Here is an 11230-nt window from a genome sequence, read left to right on the forward strand (position 1 = left end):
GCTCTACCACTGAGCCACCTTCCCAGCCCAAGCCTAATTTTTAACAGTCTTTTTCCTTTCTCCATTGAACTTCCATGACACTTCTATCCTATATCTAAGTTCCACATATACACAGGTGTGGTTCTAAGTTCTCTACTTGCCCAAAAGTTTATTTTTCTATTTCTGAACAACTACCATGCAATTTTCATGTGCTTCAGCTTCACAGACTACAAAATAATAAACTTGTTAACTAGTATAAAAATACTAGGACAAATATTAATTTTATGCTTATTTTCTATTTATTATTTATCTGATCAAACACATTTGCTTCTAGAAATATATACATATATATTTTTTCCAGGTGGTTGCTTTCTTTTGAAGTAATTGTGCTCTTGAAACAATGTGTCTCATTGATTTGGTCTGTGAGCATCTATTTCTTTGACCATATCAGCTACTTGGCCTAAGCATTTGCAATGGAAAAAGACAAAAAGCCATATCCTAGTGTGTGTCAACAATCAATGAGTTCAAGGGGATGTGAAGGAGAAGCACTAAGGTAGAGAGCTCCAAGTATCAGGCTACCATAATTTATTACTTATGCCACCAAGCAACTCTTTGGGTTAGAGTCCTACTTTAGATTCACACTGTACTGTTAATCCCCAACCCAATATGAGAAACAGCTAACGGCACTTCTAGATTGTAAATCGCCAGCCGCAGGGGAGGAAGGGACAGAAACAAAAGTTCTCCATACTCTGATTTCTGTCACGCCCTGACCGTTAATCCTAATGAACACTTACACCAATGTTCTGAAACTGAACTGTACATTTCTATAAAAGTCTCCTACCCTAGGCTGCGCATGCACACACACACACACACACACACACAAATGCTTATTTGTAACTCATATACATACATGTATACATACACATACATGCACACATGTACATGCAACATTTTAAAAAGAAATCCACGATTGATCTTGGAATAGTCAAATAATTATCTATCTTGGCAAAATTCAAGGTTTTAAATAGGTTTAGACCCAAATTACGAAACCAGTCTCAGAGAACAGTTCAAGATCCAAAATCTTCACAATGCTTGCTTATTTGAGGAAATCTAGTTTTATGTTTTATGTAATAAGTTACATAATCTTACAAATAAATATGATTCTTTTTATTTAAAATAAAACTGTAGACAGGAAGTAGAAGGCTGGCTGTATATGCTAAACAAATATAATCTTTCACTCTAGTCCTCATAGACTATTTGAAGCACCACACATTAAAAAACAAAAAAAAAAAAACAAATACAAACTTCCAGCTTTCAAATTTCACCAGGAAGAAGGGCTGGGAAGGTAGCTCAGTGGTAGAGTGCTTGCCTTGCATGCATAAGGCCCTGGGTTCGATTCCCCAGCGCCATATAAGCAAAAAGAAAAAAAGCTGGAAGTGGCACTGTGGCTCAAGTGGTAGAGCGCTAGCCTTGAGCTGAAGAGCTGAGGGACAACGCCCAGGCCCAGAGTTCAGGCCCCACGACCGGACCCCCCCAAAAAAAATATCCTCAAATTTCACCAGGGAGTATCACACACCCATAAAATTGCATGATTCCTATTCATAGATATAACTAACAACAATGATGCCATCTTTTCCATGTCAAGTCTTGTAGGCCACAGTGCTCTTCATGACTTAGTACACATGGGACTTCATGTAATACAGTCCTCTCCCTTCAGCTCCAACTCTCTTCCTCCCTCCCTAACACAGCTGGAACACTGGAAATTTTACCCACTTCAATTTCCTCAGACGTTACAAGGTGTAGTCTCAGTAGTAGAGAATGTGTTTGACATGGACAAGGCCCTGGGTTGGATTCCCAGAACCAAAACAAACAACAACAAAAAAACAACCAAAAAACAGGTAGACAAAGTTTTTCACTGGCATGGCTTTCCCCACATCTCCTCCTCCAGCTATCTCCTACAGATTCCTCAGATTCTATTCTAAATGTCATTTCCTGGGGAAGACTTCTTGACCTCTGTGCTCAGCCCAGACCAGGAGTCCCTATTATGCAATTTCATAGCATGCAGTACTTTTCCCTCAGAGCATTAACCATCCTTATAATTAACAGCTTAAATATGTAAGGAAAAGGGAAATTGGTGTAATACACTGAAGGGCAGAAAGGAAATCATTTTGATTCCAGTTTGAAAAATATTAATTGAGCACTTATGTTCCAGACACTGGGTTAGGTACTAGGAACATTGTGGAGAATGAAGTAGCCCCCTCTCCTTTCAACGTCCCTTCTTGACGTCACCTCCAGGATCTTATCAACAATCACAACATCATCTAACTCAAATATGAATGGAAAGAACATGACTACTTCTCAAGACCATTCACTACTCCCCTCTCATCTAATCTATGGGTCAGAGTCTTGGACTCTTAGATCTGCCCCAGTCTCCCTAAACCTTTTTATCTTCACTTTGTTCTCTATCCAGATAATGTAATTCATGCAGCAGGATCCACTTAGCAAACTCCACCTCTTTATCCACCTGACATTCATGCAAACAAACATTGTCTCAAATATCCCATGAGGATTTGATATTTCTACCAATTCATGGTTTTATTCCTTTAATTGGACGTTTTTAGCCCAGATGGTTTTCTATAGGTGGTGATCAATTTCCTGTCTTATTCTCTCTGCAGAAATTTCTATCCTTCGTTACTCATCTAAAGCCTCCAGTTCCTCCTCCCTTAGTCTGAAGATAACTGGCTTCCTATTTCACTGAGCAAACAGACACCAGGGGTATCTTCCCTGGGAACTATCTGCTTACCTGGAGATAAACTGCCCAGCTTCCTTGCTCTATCTACCCACATTCAGAGAATAGGAGGTTACTCACCTCCTATTAATGCTCAGTATTTTAAGTTCCCTGGCAAAAGTGAATGGGTATGTGCTTTGAGTCTGAACACTGGGCCCAGTGCTCTACCTCTAGAACCACAAACCCAGATAAGGTCTCTCATTTTTTCCTGGGGCTAGCTTCAGACCAAGTACCTAGGATTTTAGGCATAGATTTCACTCCAGGCTCAGCTGCCTTCTTTAGGTTATCCAATCAGCTTTATTTGAACCTTTCCCTCAGCTGGTTCATTCCAAAAAAAAAAAAAGTCCAATTATCTTCCAATTACCAAAGAAAGGAAAACAAATGGAAAAAAGGACACACCAAAATTCTCCCCCAACTCTATCTCTTTCTATCTTCATTTCCTTCACAGAGATGGTTTTTAGGGTTTTTTTGTTTGTTTAGCCTGTCTGTCTGTCTGCCTACTTCCCTCCCTCCCTCCCTCCCTCCCTCCCTTCCTTTTTACTTTTCTAGTACTGTGCCAGGTAAGTACTCTCCCAGAAAGGCATATCCACAGCCCTCAAACAAGTTGCTTAAGAGAACATTCTTCATGCAGCTTTCTTTACCTACCATCTTCACACAGCTTTCTTTACCATTTCCAGTTTGCCTTCTACCTCTCACTACTCTGGGATTTTATGCAAAGATCATCAATTATCTCTGTGACTAAATCTAATAACTTCCTTTCAGTCTTTATCTTGCTTGACATCTTTTCAGTGGTTAAAAGTACCCATTTCCACAGGGCATTTCACCCCTGTACTAGCACTCAGAGGGCAGAGCAGGAGGGGCCAGACTGACATAATGAGATTCTGTCCCAAAAAAATAAAAATAAAGAAGGACCAGGAGGAAAAGGGAAGAGAAAAAGGGGAAAGAAGGAACTATTTCCTCCTTGAAGTTCTTTTCCTTTAAGCTTCTTTTTCCCTAGATGTCCTTCCCTTTCTATATCCATTCTCCTTTTATTTCTTTGGTCTCTTCTCTTTGGTGGAGGAATGATACTTTCCTTTATTTGCTAACTCTGCAAGCACTAAACAAATACTGGAGAATTCTGCTTTCTTCTTCACTGTTGATATTTTCATTGAGTGGGACTGTTCACATCCTTTTCTTCAACTCTCAGTACTTTTCAATCTTCTCTAAATTTTTACTCAAGATCTTACTCCTTAAGGGGAAACAAAGGAGGAGGCAGCAATGCTTGATAAGAAATGTACTCATTACCTTGCCCATGTAATTGTAACTCCTCTGTATGGTATTTTCACAATTAAAAAAAAAATCTTACTCCGGAGCTTCTGAATTTAACAGTCTTTCGCGGTATCCTGATACAAGAGACATAAAGGCTACATGTCTAACTGGAATAGATTAGTCCCAGCTCTTTTAGAGCAAGGACTCTCATTCCATCTGCCTGTCTGTCCAGTGCCCAGCAGAGTTAATGGCAAGTAGTGAGCTCTTGGGTGTTATACTTGTCTGTTAACAACCAGGAAGCAATCTTCAGTCTCTCCCTCTGCCATCCCTCACACCTTATTAATGCCATTACTTCAGCAGTTCCCTACTCAGTAGCAGCTTCACAATTTCTCTGTAGAGGGATTTAGGAACAGTAGTGTGGTTAGAAGGTGAAGAAAGCCTCCCATGTCCTGTTCTTTCAGTTTTGTCTATGGACACTCAAGCTAGGTGTCCCCACGGATGGTGGTTGTATGAGCAACAGCATGCTTTATACCATTAGGATAACTGGAACCACTGTTCATTTTATTTTTCAAATGTTCTCCTGGATTTATCTTTACAACTCTGCTCAGCTTCTTTTTTTTTTTTTTTGGTTGGTCATGGGGCTTGTACTCTGGGCCTGGTTGCTTTTTAGCTTAGCTTAGCTTCCCTTAGCTCTTCAGCTCAAGGCTAGCACTCTATCACTTGAGCCACAGCACCACTTCCAGTTTTCTTGTGGTTTATTGGAGATAACAGTCTCATAGATTTTCCTGCTGAGGCTAGCACTCTATCACTTGAGCCACAGCACCACTTCCAGTTTTCTTGTGGTTTATTGGAGATAACAGTTTCATAGACTTTCCTGCTGAGGCTGGCTTTGAACCATGATCCTCAGATCTCAGCCTCCTGAGTAGCTAGGATTACAGGCGTGAGCCTCCGGTACGCAGCCTTCTGCTCAGCTTTTATCTTTTGAAAGCCTTCAAGTTGAGCCAAGTGTCTTCTCTGAGTTCACTGTACAAAACTCTTGTCTTGGCTCTCAGCATATTGCATTACAATTTTGTTTCTGTCTCCACCTTCGTGAATTCTGCTCAAAAAGTCTTGGAATCTCAAAAATTATTAAGCTTTGATCTCAGAGAAGTTCATGACCCAGAGGAGTTGGGAAGATTAGTAAAATAGAAGGGAATAAATGAAGGGAAAGTTAACCAAGAGCTGAGTTCGTTCACACATTGAAATCATTAATATTAGAATGTCAAGGACCCTCTTTAAAATATTCCAACAACATGGATACAGAATTCTTCTACAAGTCACATATATATTAATTTATATAATATACTGTACACATACAACATATATTGAATTATATATTCTTTGTTGTATAGCATATATATTGCATATATTATGTGCATATAATGTATATATTAAAGCATATTATATGATTATATATATATATATAATACATATATCCAAGTCAAATGAATGTAGATCAATCAATCATACAAGTTTGAAAATGCCTTGTGACAAGCTTGAGAACTCTGGCCCAGGCTTTGCACTATTTACAAGGGAGAATACACAGCCATGGATTTCCTATATGAGTCATACTTATGGACCAGAAGTGATAATGAAGGAAATAACTATTAGAAAGCATGCTGGTGGGGCCTGAAGACAACTAACGAAACTAAAAAATAGGTAATATGAGCCAGGCATGATGGCACATACCTATAATCCAAGCATCTGGGCAGCTGAGGCTAAAAGATCACACAGACACACAGCCAGCTGGATCTACAAAGCATGCATAAAGCCATCCTGAGTTAACACAGTGAAACCGTGTCTCAAAACCAAGAAAAATGCCACTTATACTTTTATACTTTAAATTTTAATCTTATTTTATTGTAAAGGTGAGGTACAGAGGGTTACAGTTACATAAGTAAGGTCTTGTTGAACATTGTTATCCTCTCCCTCATTTTTCTCCCACTTTCCCTCCCCCAGACTCCCCGCCTCCACCTAAGTTGTAAAGTTCATTTCCAACCCAGTGTCTTGTGAATATCACTGTTGCATTGGTTCACCCTTTGTCCTTTATCTCACCATTTTGTATTCCCCTTCCTTTCCCCAAATCAGATAAATGTATATACATACTTTTATACTTTTAATTAATATTATTTTAACATACATAAGGGCTTTAGTGGGATTTATCTTCACTGTAGTTTTGTGGCTGTTAAAAAGAAAAGTAGTAGAGTCCAATGTCAGGATCAAAAGAGGGACTATTATTCTGCACTACTTAGACTTCATCTGGACTACAATGGTTTAAGAGGCAAACTACAAGTTGCTTTTGCTGGGCTTTGTGAATTAACTAAAAGTCTCCCAACTACACATCTATACCCTTTGATCTGAGTTATGCTCTGCTGAAGTCACTTTACAATCATCTTGGGCTCCAAGAAAGAGAAAATTCACTGATAAGCATCCTGTGTGAAGGCAACTTGCAAAACAGGCAATGCCTTCTTCTTATCTTCTTAAAGGAAACGACCAAAAACTTGGGAAATCACCCACCAGGCAACTTGTTCCAGTCTGGCCCAAAGTTAAAGTTTTAACAACTCCAAAATTCTTCCAGAGACAAAAACTGAGTTAATGGTCAACCAGACCATACCTGTGATTTAGGACTGAACCCAATGTTTGGACCTATAATGACTGCTGAAGATGCACTGGAATGCTGTCTTCCCATGGCTGCCATGTAATGAATCACCTTCCTTACCCCTTTACCATGTCTTCTTATTTGGCACATGGGGTCAAATGGTCAAACCTAACTTGGGATTCCTGGACTTTGGGCCTGGGGTCTAAAAGCTCAGTCTCATGATCCCTTGTTAGTATTTGTTGAGATGGGAGTCTTGCTATGTATCATAGGCTGGCCTCAAATTCACTGAATAGCCCAGGCTGGCCTTAAACTTGCCATCAACCTTAGTGTTAGAATTACAGTCATGCACCATGACACTTGGCTCTTGCATTCACTTTTGAGAACAGTATTTCAACCGACAAGACCAACGCAGAGTCCAAAGAAGCACAAGAAAGATTAGAGGGCTACAAATATAGCTAGACAATAAAGTTGGGGATATTTGCCTAGACAACTGAAAAAAATAATAACAATATGTTTGTTTTAAAAAGTTTTCACCTGGGCGGGGGAGGGGGGGCTGGGAAGGGATGTGAAGGGTAAACAAAGGAGGAGGCTGCAATGCTTGAGGAGGCTGCAATGCTTGATAAGAAAGGTACGCATTATCTTGCCCATGTAATTGTAACCCCTCTGTACAGTATGTTCACAAAAAATTAAAATTAAAAAAAAAGTTTTCACCAGAGAAAAGGAGGAAAACAGTCAGCGTTAGAAAGAAGCCAACATGAAAAAGTGCTTTCAACTAGGTTCTTTCATAATGCAGTAAAGCAAACCGTGACCCTACCTGTCAAATGTGTAGAGATCACATATCAGATGGTAAGGTGGATACATGATACTCTTAAGATGCCTTTCAACTTTAAGATCCTAAGAAAAACTGTTGTCTAGAAGCAGATACCAAAAATAACCCCTGAAATTATTTTCAAAGGTGAAAGAAACTCACACTTTTTTCATTTAGAAAAGATCACAGCAAAAGCCAAACTTCAAAAACAAATTAAAGCTGAGGCACAGTTATTCATCTTTTAAAAGCGCTGAAGACTTCCTCTTGGTACTTATTTTGTTGTTATCCACTCCCCAATATGTGGAAAGGGACTTTTGGGAAATGTTTATTACATTGATTGTGTGTAAGTCTTATTATGTGTTCAAACTATAATGTGCTGACTAAATATGTACAGTTTCCATACAAAATCAATTATATCTCAATAAAGCTTTAAAAAATAAAGTGCCAAATGAAATTTTATTTGAAGAACTTCCATCCTCTAATTCATTTCCATAATAGTACCTTACATATAGAAGCATCCACATGTTCGTTATCTGGCTGATTGATGATTGTTTCACAAATACCTGCTTTTCCCTCCCTATCAACCCATGCCCTCCCCGCTCCCACCTTGCTGAGGGTGGAATTTAGAACCTCACGCTTGCTAGGCTGGTACTCTACTGCTGAGCCATGCCACCAGCATAAATACCTATATATACTAATAAGAAACACATGGGGGCTGGGAAGGTGGCTCAGTGGTAGAGTGCTTGCCTTGCATGCATGAGGCTCTGGGTTCGATTCCTCAGTACCACATAAGCAGAAAAAGCTGGAAGTGGCGCTGTGGCTCAAGTGGTAGAGCACTAGCCTTGAGCTGAAGAGCTGAGGGACAGTGCCCAGGCCCAGAGTTCAGGCCCCACGACCGGCAAAAAAAAAAAAAGAAAGAAAAGAAACACATGGAATTGGCATGAATTAGACATACGAGTTTTTCATGTACATTGTTTGTATAAAAGGCAATTTTTCATTGTTCTTTTTTAACTTTTTTTCTAAGCAAAATCATCTACTAATTTCATCTCTTTTAGATTTGAACTAAATCTAAATACAAGCCTAAGCTGACAGTGTACTGACTTTCCTTCAGTCTTGACGTGATAAAAGAGTAAACACGCAGACATTCCACTAAAGGAAACAAATGGTACATATCTTGTTTTTCAAGTTCACAAGCTGTCTGCTTCAGCAAATGTGTGCACCAAGTTTTTTTCCTCAAATTTCCTATTACCCCCCCCCATTACCTCATTGCTAGCTTCCCTCCTCATTCTATATTTTTAAGTTGACTTCCCTCATGTAAAATGTGTTTCAAAATTATCTTTTACCAAAGCCATTCACCATCTTTTCATAATTATTTCTCTGCATATACCTCTTTGTCTTTTGAACTATACTTTTCAGGTTTTTGTTGTTGTTGTTGGCTTGCTTTGCCAGTCCTGGGGCTTGAACTCAGGGCCTGGGCATTGTCCCCAAGCTTCTTTTGCTCAAGGCTAGTACTCTACCACTTGAGTCATAGTGCCACTCTGTCTTTTTCTACTTATGTGGTACTGAGGAATCAAACCCAGGGTTTCATGCATGCTAGGCAAGCAGTCTACCACTAAGCCACATTCTCAGCCCTAATGTTTTTAAATTCAATTCAATGACTCATAGCACCAGCTAAGAATGTTGGATTTTAAAAGTCAAACAAATGGAAAACCTAGTAACTAGAGAACTTGATCTCACTGACACTAAAACCAGAAAGGAAAAGATGGGACTTGTCTGAAATTTTCTTTTCTTTCCCTTTTATCATTTATCCTTTTGCTAGTGTGTGTGTGTATATATGTGTGTCTATGTGTGCGTAGGGAAAGAGAAAGAAGTGATGAAAACAGGAATTCTATAAAATTAGTAACTGCTAAAATGTATCAAGTTATCACTTATTTAATGGTAATCAAGGCACCTAAGAAACATATAAAGTTGAAATAGAAGAGATTGGAGTACATCTTTTAGAGTAAGGAAATAAATGAAACTTAACCACAGGATTCAAGGTGATAGAACTCTGAAATAATGTGTATATTATTCTTTAGGTTACATTTATAATCTATTAGTAGTTTTCAGTGGTACACCCACAGCATTTCCACATGGATGAGGCTGAGTTTTGACACAGCCCTTCCTATCTGCTCCCCCATCTCTGGCCTCCCTTTCACTATAGCACAATGACACTGAACTCTGCTTTTCCAAAACAGTTGTTAGTAGTCCCTGTCATCCCTTTCTTTTCTTTTTGGCCTCAGACCAGTCAGTGCTTATTCCAAGATTGTGCAAGTAAATGGTTGCCCTGGCTATCTGATTAAAATAATCAGATAAAAATGAGTCAATTTCTCTTTCTCTCATTTCAAAAGGTACATTCTAATTCTAGTAGGCCTATGTGCATTTTTGGTGTATCTGTGTGTGCACACAAGAGCATCAGCTAATAATGGGGTATAAATTCAGGGTCCGGTTGTTCTCCCTTAACTTTTTCTGCTCAAGGGTAGTGCTCTACCTCTTGGGCCACACCTTCACTTCCCACTTTTGCTGTTAAAATCAGAGATAAGAATCTCACAGACTTTCTAGCCAGGGGGCTGGCTTCAAACTGCTCTGCTCAGATCTCAGCCTGCAGAGAAGGTAGTAATCCATTGGCTTACTATCTCAGCCATGAGCCACTGGCTCCAGGCTTCACCATTCATTCATTATGAGTGAGTAAATTTATCAACTGGAGGCATTTTCAAATTGTCTCCTTTTTTTCTGTTGGTATGTCCATCTTGACATAGACACGATTTCTTCATGCTTTGGGACTGATGATCTTTCAAGGCCACGTCTCTTCCCTGGAATGAGTTAAAAAGTCTGGTTCCTTTTCGTGAGGAAAATGGTATTCAGAAACCAAGACCTGATTGCATAATCCATCTCAATACATCTAAACGTCCCGCTCCCGTTTCCCCAGGCTACCATAGGAAAGACTGGTGTGATGACTTAAAACGTCCAACTTGAGCACTACCTGTGTGACTCTGGCAGTCCTCTCCACGCCTTGCTGCTGGCTTGGTCATCTGAAAAGACATGGGACACGAATTTCCTAAGTTTCCAGGGTCACCAGCCACAGGGAACGTGACAGAAGCTATGGCCCCCCCTCCCCAAAACTCAAAAAAGAAAAAGCCAAGCCAAGCCTACGTTTCAGGGGCTCTAGCTCGGACACCCACGGGGGGCGGGGGAGGGGGTCCCCAAGTCTCGGGATGAAGTCATCTCGGGGTCTCTCCAACGCGGACATTCCGTGAATCTCCATGCAACCGGCTGCCGTCAGCAGGACTCCTCTGAGGAAAGTGGATGGCTTTAAATAGCAACACCAAGCGGGAAAGACACAAAGGAAGGAGGTGATGAGCAACGCGTTACTCAGTCACCATTCTCGGTCGCTTCCAAATTTAGGGCGCAGTCGACTCATAGGTGAGAGGTTTTGGCGGGAAGGTCCTCAGGTGGGCGGGAAAGGAGCCTGAGGTGAAGTTCGCCGGTGCACGCTCCGTCCCGCCCACCAGGGCTCGCTCTTACCCTTCCGTGGAAGGCACGGGGGACGGAGGCGGGGCCTGTCGCCCCGCCTCCAATGGCAGCGAAGCTTGGGGGCGGGAGGAGAGGGGGTGGGGGGGAAAGGGAGAGAGGACGCCGAGACCCGGAAGAGACGCGCCCGCCCGGCTCGCGCAGCGCGGCGCCCCTCCCTTCAGCTGCCGACGTCGGCGGTGCTCCGGTCGCCATGGTG

General features: G+C 40.9%; 1 long non-coding RNA gene across 1 annotated transcript; it reads right to left on the reverse strand.

The window, feature by feature from the left end:
• Positions 1 to 6197: 6197 nt before the first annotated feature.
• On the reverse strand, positions 6198 to 10985 carry LOC105980737. The gene is made up of 3 exons (XR_001174758.1): positions 10654 to 10985; positions 10484 to 10532; positions 6198 to 6236 (listed from the first exon to the last, which is right to left on the reverse strand). It is a non-coding gene; the product is annotated as an uncharacterized LOC105980737 (long non-coding RNA).
• Between the last annotated feature and the right edge of the window lie 245 nt (positions 10986 to 11230).

The sequence above is a fragment of the Dipodomys ordii genome, unplaced genomic scaffold (assembly GCF_000151885.1).
Source record: "Dipodomys ordii isolate 6190 unplaced genomic scaffold, Dord_2.0 Scaffold10, whole genome shotgun sequence".
Lineage (NCBI taxonomy): Eukaryota > Metazoa > Chordata > Mammalia > Rodentia > Heteromyidae > Dipodomys > Dipodomys ordii.